Here is a 6853-nt window from a genome sequence, read left to right as displayed (position 1 = left end):
AAAATGGTTTTTTGAAAATCCTCTGGGTATAAACCTCTAAAGTCACATAAGTTAACAGTATAAAACTCGGCTACAAAATACAGTGTGCAACACTTCACCTTCAAAGTCACTTCAAGACATTTGTTACCCAAGTAACAGTCTTCCTATGTAAGAAAGAGACTAAGCTAGGCATGGTGGCTCACACCCATAATCTCAGCTCTTGTGAAGCACAGAAAGATTGCCTTAAGCTAAACCAGCCTAGCTGCATAGTGAGGTCTAGACCAGTCTTTATCTTCTGTAGCTTACAGTCCTGAACATTGCTTGTATAAAAGGTGGCTCCTGCCAGCTAAGTTAACAGCAGCTAGACTAGAAGGAAGGCACTGAGGAAGAAAGTAGAAAAATTTATCAATGAAAGTTTAAAAATCACATACAAAATGACAAATCACAGTCTCAGAATAGAAAAGTTTAAGTGTTGTCCTTAAATGAAACATGGAATAGGATTAAAATATTCTGCCAAGCCAGAAAACCAGTACAACAGTCGTCCTCACTAAAATACACTTCACTGGCTCAAGAGATGCTGGCATCCCCACTTCGTGCGAGATCTTGTGGAGACAATGAATACACACAAAGACCCTACTCTTAACTGTACGTAATCTGATGCAATACCATCAGGAAGTAGGAAAAGGGCAAAAACTCAAGGATTGAAACAGGAAAGTTAAGATTTTCCAAGAAATGGTAGAAAAAAAATTCAAATACTTGCCTCATGTAAAAATCACTTAAGCTTTTCTAAGGATGTTTTCATTGAACTTGGTTTCTGGTATAAGCGGTATAACAAAACCCAAAAAATTGAAAGTGAAAAATGAAAGCAGATCTCTATTACTTCATTAACGGTTGCTAAAGCAGGAGTGGAGATACACTTACCTGTTGGCGTTATAGCCCTTGAAGGCAAGCAGAAGTTTTAAACACTAACCAGCAGACACAAATAAACACAATGTTTCCTTTTGGATTAGCAGCGTTCACAAAGACACAATCAAATAAGAATTCGCTTCCTAAACTAGGTGTTTCTAACTTCCCAGAAGCCCTTTCTCCCCCTCATTGATCCACCTTTAGCCTTTAGGCACAAGCAAGTCTTTTTTTCCTCTCTCTCTCATCAGCAGAGGGAGTGACGTGGCAGGAGAGGCAGAAAATGACCCTAGAGGCTAGTGCTGACTTGGGCACCTCCTTCCTCCGCTGTCCACCTAGCACACCCTTAGTTCCTGCAGAATTCCAACGTAAGACGTGTTAAAGGGAGACGATCCAATCTGATCCGGAGTAGGAGCTCCGGGCCCAGTGCACAAGCTGCGTGTGCACGGCGGTCTCTGGTTTTGGATTAAGCCTGGGGTCGGCAGTGACTACCCGGAGAGGGGTGCTCCTGGACTCCCCAGTCGTTCCTTGACACTGCCAGCGCCCCCTTCTTTCCCACGCCTGCGGGTTTAGAACAGGCGTGGGAGTGGAGCTCCCAAATTTAGGAAGAGCAGCGGGAATCTCCGCTTGGAGCCCAACCCCGGACTTGAGAACCCACCAGGATGGTTTATCAACAGGTCAGAAGTGAAGTGGGGCGCGGAAGCCGGGCTCCTCCTCGGAGGCACCCACCTTCCCCACCTCCTCCACCTCCACGCCAGCCTGATCACAGCTCAGACCCGGGCTTCCAGGAGCGAGCCACCCCCCTCCCCGCCATCCATCACCCTGATCTCCCAACACCGCGTTGGTCCGCGAACTCACGGTCCCAACCGGGGGGCGACCCGGCCGCACCACGTCCATCCAACGACGCCCCGCCCCGCCCCTCCCCCTTCCCGCTCGATCGCCCCCCAAAAGGCCAGGGTGGGGTAGCCAGGCCCCCCCGGGTCGCGCAGGTGAGATGCAGAGGGGCTAACGGAAAGGACCCCGGAGGCCCCGCGTCTCTCCCCCCCAGGACACGGGACCGACTCACTCACCGCGGGGTCGGGGCGGGCAGCGGCCGGGCAGAGGGGAGGAGCGGCGGCACCGGGGACTGCAGAGGCGGCGACGCGATCGGGGTCGGCTGCGCGATCCAGATGCTCACTCTCCTCCGCTCGCTCTCCTCGGGCTCAGGACTCGGAAGACTCGGTCCGAGGCGGCGGCGGCGGCGGCCTCCGGCTGCGGACGTGGCGCCTGACGCGAGACCCGCCCCCTCCGCAGCCTCCCGAGCTCCCGCCTCCTCCCGCGCCTCGGATCCCTACGCGCACGCGCGCTCGCGCCCCCGCTCCCCCTCCCCTCCCCTCCCTCTCCGCTCCCTCCCGCGCCCACCGGTCGCTCGGCGCGCGCAGCCCCCTCTCCGCCCCCCGCCCCCGGCCCGAGGCCCGGCTCGCCTGCGCGCGCCTCATCCGGGGTCTTCCCCGCCCCCTCCGCCCCGGATGGCCAATCAGAGCGGGCGAGGGGCGAGCCGGCCGCCAGCCTGCCGCTCCCTGGTCGGCGGCGCCTGGGCGAGCGCTGGGCGAGCGCGAGGGGAGTAACGGTTCTGGGAACGCGGAGCTGCTCCCCGGCGGAGGGCGGCGTGGTCGCCGGTGTCCCCAGCCATCCTTCTGTAGCCTTCTGTCAGCGGTTCTCCTCGGGGGCAGCCTGCGTGCCTATGTGGCCAAGGGATAGGGAGGGAGAGGCCTTGCTAGTTGCTCTGGGGGCTTTTTTGTTTGCTTCACCCTCCGCCTGTCTGTCCTACAGCCGGATTCCTTGGGAGTAAAAAATAATAATAATAATAATCCTGCCAGGTTTGCCCTCATCCCGCAGCGCTTCGTGCCCAGGCCTTGCAGGGAGTCTGGAGTTTTGGTGGCGGAGAAAAAGGTTGGTCCTTCGTTGTGAGGCGTGAACTGGGAGTGAGAAAAGGCTGCCCTCGGTCACTTGTAACTCCCCGACCCTCCACGCTCATACCTGCCTTGGGAAGAAAGTACCCGGGAACCCGAGAGTCCTGCAAATCCAGCCCTGCCTCAGCCTGGGGTGGAAGCAGGACTCTTCTGCGCTTCAGAGGGACCTTATAATAGCCACCTGGGAGGCTGTTTGGGGGAGCAAAGGAGCTTGAGTAGAAAAATGCTGTTAGCTTTTCTTTGGCTCTCAACACCTTTAAGGCAGAGATGACAATAAACGCACCCTAAGCTTTTGGAGAGGCTAAGAAGAGATGGTGGGTGTAAAGGGGCGTTATAAACTGGAATCTTCCCCAAATGTGAGGTTTGTCTTTTCACAACCTCATTAGCCATGCGGACACATTCACAGGGTGGGGAACCTCAGTTTTTAAAGGACAATAGCATGGTGTAACTGAATAGTGTTGACAGGTCTCAAAATAAGGACTGTGAAGAAAGAAAAATCCCGGGAGGGAGCTAGCTTTGCTCCAGTTCTTAAGTAGAACGGACTAGAATATGACTTCTTAATCGTTATCAAACCATCGAGTTAAATCCATTTAGATCACTGTACTGAAACTAATCGTGATAATCTTGTGTGTCCTGATCTTATCACTTTAATTTGAGTAGGATGACTAGGAGAGTCTGAACTGGGGTGTTGACTGGGGTGTTCTTTTACGGTCAAAGAATCCTGAATTCTTCGTAGGATTTTAATAGGTGAAGGATTGATATCAAGGCAAAATTACAGTGTGCAAAATTACACTTTTATAACTTTTCTTCCCAAAATTGACAACGATTTTGCTAGTTACTCCGGCCATAATTCAAAGGTGTGGTTCTCTCTGTTTCATGAACTAATGAAGATACGGGGCGCTTTGGCTCCTTCCCAGACTGTCAGTCGAGTTATATCCTGTATCCTGTATCCTGACCACAGTCATTTCCTATTGCCTCAGGCTCCTTACCTATGGCAATGAATAGCATCCTACTCAGTTCTCACCAGCTCCGGTCTAGATGAGCGTACGTATGAAGATCTTGATGAGATTGCTTCTATCTTGATGCAATCCTGATTTCAGATATCTTGATGCAACCAGAAGGAGCCCCAGTGAAATCGGGCCCTATTTATTTTATAGGCTGACCTAAATGCCCCCTCACCCCCCCCCAGACAGGATTTCTCAGTGTAGCTCTGACTGTCCTGGAACTTCCTTTGTAGATCAGGCTGGTCTTGAACTCAGAGAACCACCTGCCTCTGCCTTCCGAGTGCTGGAATTAAAGCCATGCACCACCATAGCCCAGCAGCAACATTTCTTTTTACGTTCTCTATGTAATACATTCTTTTGTTATTTTGAAATGAATGATAGCAGCTTTGAATAGGTTGCCATCCAACATAAATAATAAATGCTATTATTCTCGTGTTCTTACTGGGCTCTGCACACTTAACTCTTTCTTCTTCCTTGACTCACGATTTGACGTGAGCTGTTAGGGTGTGCCATCCCATTTCTCTCGTGACGAGGCAAACACTTGTATAATTGTATGAGCTGAAGCAGATCTGTTAATCTAGTCTATCTTCACAACTGTTGAAGATAAAATTTTACAGTCCAATGTTGTGACCACAACCCAAGTTGTTAACTGTCATATTCTTTTTTTAAAGATTTATTTATTATGTATACAATATTCTGCCTATATGTATGCCTACATGCCAGAAGAGGGCACCAAATCTCATTATAGATGGTTATGAGCCACCATGTGGTTGCTCAGAATTGAACTCAGGTCCTCTGGAAGAACAGCCAGTGCTCTTAACCACTGAGCCATCTCTCCAGCCCCAACTGTCATATTCTTGTTTGAGAGATGAGATCTCTCTATGTGACAGGCTGACCTGAAACTTATGTTCTTTCCAAGTGTTGGGCTTAAGGTATAAGCCACTACATTCGATTTAACCACTGCATCCTGAGGGAAAAGCAGACCCTGAAATCCAGCAAATGACCCAGCGCTATCAACAAGGCTGTAATGTTGGTAGGAGCTGGCCTGGCATAACTAGACCTTGGTATTTTTTAGTTAAGCAAAACAGCGTGAGGCAAGGCTACTTCACAATTGGTAATGGTCAAAACAAAACAAAAACAAAAAACAAAAAAACCCAACTACTTTCTAATTACTTGAACCTGAACAAAATTGTCAATGCTGTCCGGGTCACCAAGCAGAATACACAAAATGAGAAGGTGAACTGGTTAAGTGGCTTTCGCTTCTTCACTGGTTACAGTTTTATTCATTCTAGCCTTTCCTTTTTTTAGGTGACATTTATGAAGACAACGAACCATACAGTCACTCCTGCCTCATCACAAGAGAAAGGCAAGAAGTTTCTGTTTCCTTAAACCCTCCTCCAAAACATCTAACTCGACCCTAAATCTGAAGAGCCCTGCTTTATATCCTATTGTTGAGATGCCATCTGATTGACTGGGATGTGTGTTCTGCCTTCCTCTGATGAGTGATAACTGCAACCTGTTCAGCTTGCAGGAATTCTTGATCTTTGCTAAAATACACTGAGAATTCTTTCTGTCTCTTCTGTACCAACTATTTGTATGGAGTGGACAACATGCAGTGGGGTAGAAGACAGACATAACTAGTGGGGCTGAGAAGACAGCCCAAGCCCTCTTCCTTTCACACAGCCTGAGAAGCTACTGTAGAATTCTAGCTTCATAGCCATCACCCAACAGACAGCCTGCACAGCTGCATGGGCAAGCATCTCTAGGCAGCAACTGACAGCCATTCTCAACTGTGCCCCGCCCATCCCAAACAGCCCTGTTCTTTGCACATCCAATGTGAGGTTCCCCCCAGCTATAAGGCACCATGTCTGAGAAGTTCAACTGCCACTACTGCCAGAGTCCCTTGCAGGAGCAGAAGTATGTGCAGAGGGAGAGCTTCAACTGCTGCCTGGAGTGTTTTGAAAAGCACTGTGCCAATGCCTGTGCGCAATGCCATAAGCTCATAGGCGCAGATTCCAAGGAGGTACGTTATAAGGACCGCTACTGGCACAACACCTGCTTCCGTTGTGACAAGTGCCTTCAGCACTTGGCCAGTGAGACATTTGTGGCCTGGGACAATAAGATCCTGTGCAACCTCTGTGCCACTCAGGAGACCTCCCCCAAATGCAAAGGGTGCCTACAGCATATTGTGGCAGGAGACCAGAACGTGGAGTACAAGGGCGCCATCTGGCATAAGAACTGCTTCACCTGCAGCAACTGCCAGCAAATTATCGGGACCCAAAGTTTCTTCCCTAAAGACAATGAGTTCTACTGTGTGGCTTGCCATGATGCCAAGTTTGCCAAGCACTGTGTGAAATGCAACAAACCCATCACATCAGGAGGAATCAGTTACCAGGATCAGCCCTGGCATACTGAGTGCTTTGTGTGTGTTTCCTGCTCTAAGGAGCTGGGTGGGCAGCGCTTCACCGCGGTGGGTGACCAGTATTATTGCGTGGAATGCTACAAGAACTTTGTGGCCAAGAAGTGTACTGGATGCAAGAATCCCATCACCGGCTTTGGTAAAGGCTCTAACGTGGTAACTTACGAAGAAAATTGCTGGCATGACTACTGCTTCAACTGCAAAAAGTGCTCTGGAAATCTGGCCAACAAGCGTTTCGTCTTTCACGAAGAGCAGGTGTATTGTCCCGACTGTGCCAAAAAGCTGTAACGTGACAAGGGCTGCGATCCTGTAAAACAGCATTCGAACCGTGATTTGTGTTCTTTCTCTTTCTGCCCTGCACCAGCCACAGGGGGACCGGGGCCTTCACCTCTAGAAAGTCGCTCCTCTGTCCTCCCTCACATTTCAGTGTTCAGCTAAGGGCACACGGTGATCATGTTAGGCTTCAACGTAGAACAACCTTGCGGCAAAAATCATTTCTCTGTTGCACTAACCATGTAACCACATGATTTAAGCAAGAAACATTAGCGATAATGCCTCTACTGAGATGTCCCCGGCTCAGCTGGGTTCCTCTGTGT

At 49.9% G+C, this 6853-nt stretch overlaps 1 protein-coding gene and 1 pseudogene across 2 annotated transcripts in view; one reads left to right on the top strand and one right to left on the bottom strand.

The window, feature by feature from the left end:
• Tmem263 (transmembrane protein 263) overlaps positions 1-2217 on the bottom strand; it is a 16827-nt gene extending 14610 nt beyond the window's left edge. For both annotated transcript variants that reach the window (XM_026784560.1, XM_005358250.3), the window contains exon 1: positions 1953-2217. The gene's annotated coding sequence lies outside the window, so the exon portion shown is untranslated. The remainder of the gene's footprint in view (positions 1-1952) is intronic.
• A 173-nt stretch (positions 2218-2390) lies between these two features.
• Positions 2391-6587, top strand: LOC101997745 (annotated as a pseudogene).
• The last annotated feature ends 266 nt before the right edge of the window (positions 6588-6853 follow it).

Source organism: Microtus ochrogaster, chromosome 24 (genome assembly GCF_000317375.1).
Source record: "Microtus ochrogaster isolate Prairie Vole_2 chromosome 24, MicOch1.0, whole genome shotgun sequence".
Classification (NCBI taxonomy): domain Eukaryota; kingdom Metazoa; phylum Chordata; class Mammalia; order Rodentia; family Cricetidae; genus Microtus; species Microtus ochrogaster.
Note: the sequence above shows the minus strand (reverse complement) of the source record. Positions and strands in the feature narration are given on the sequence as shown.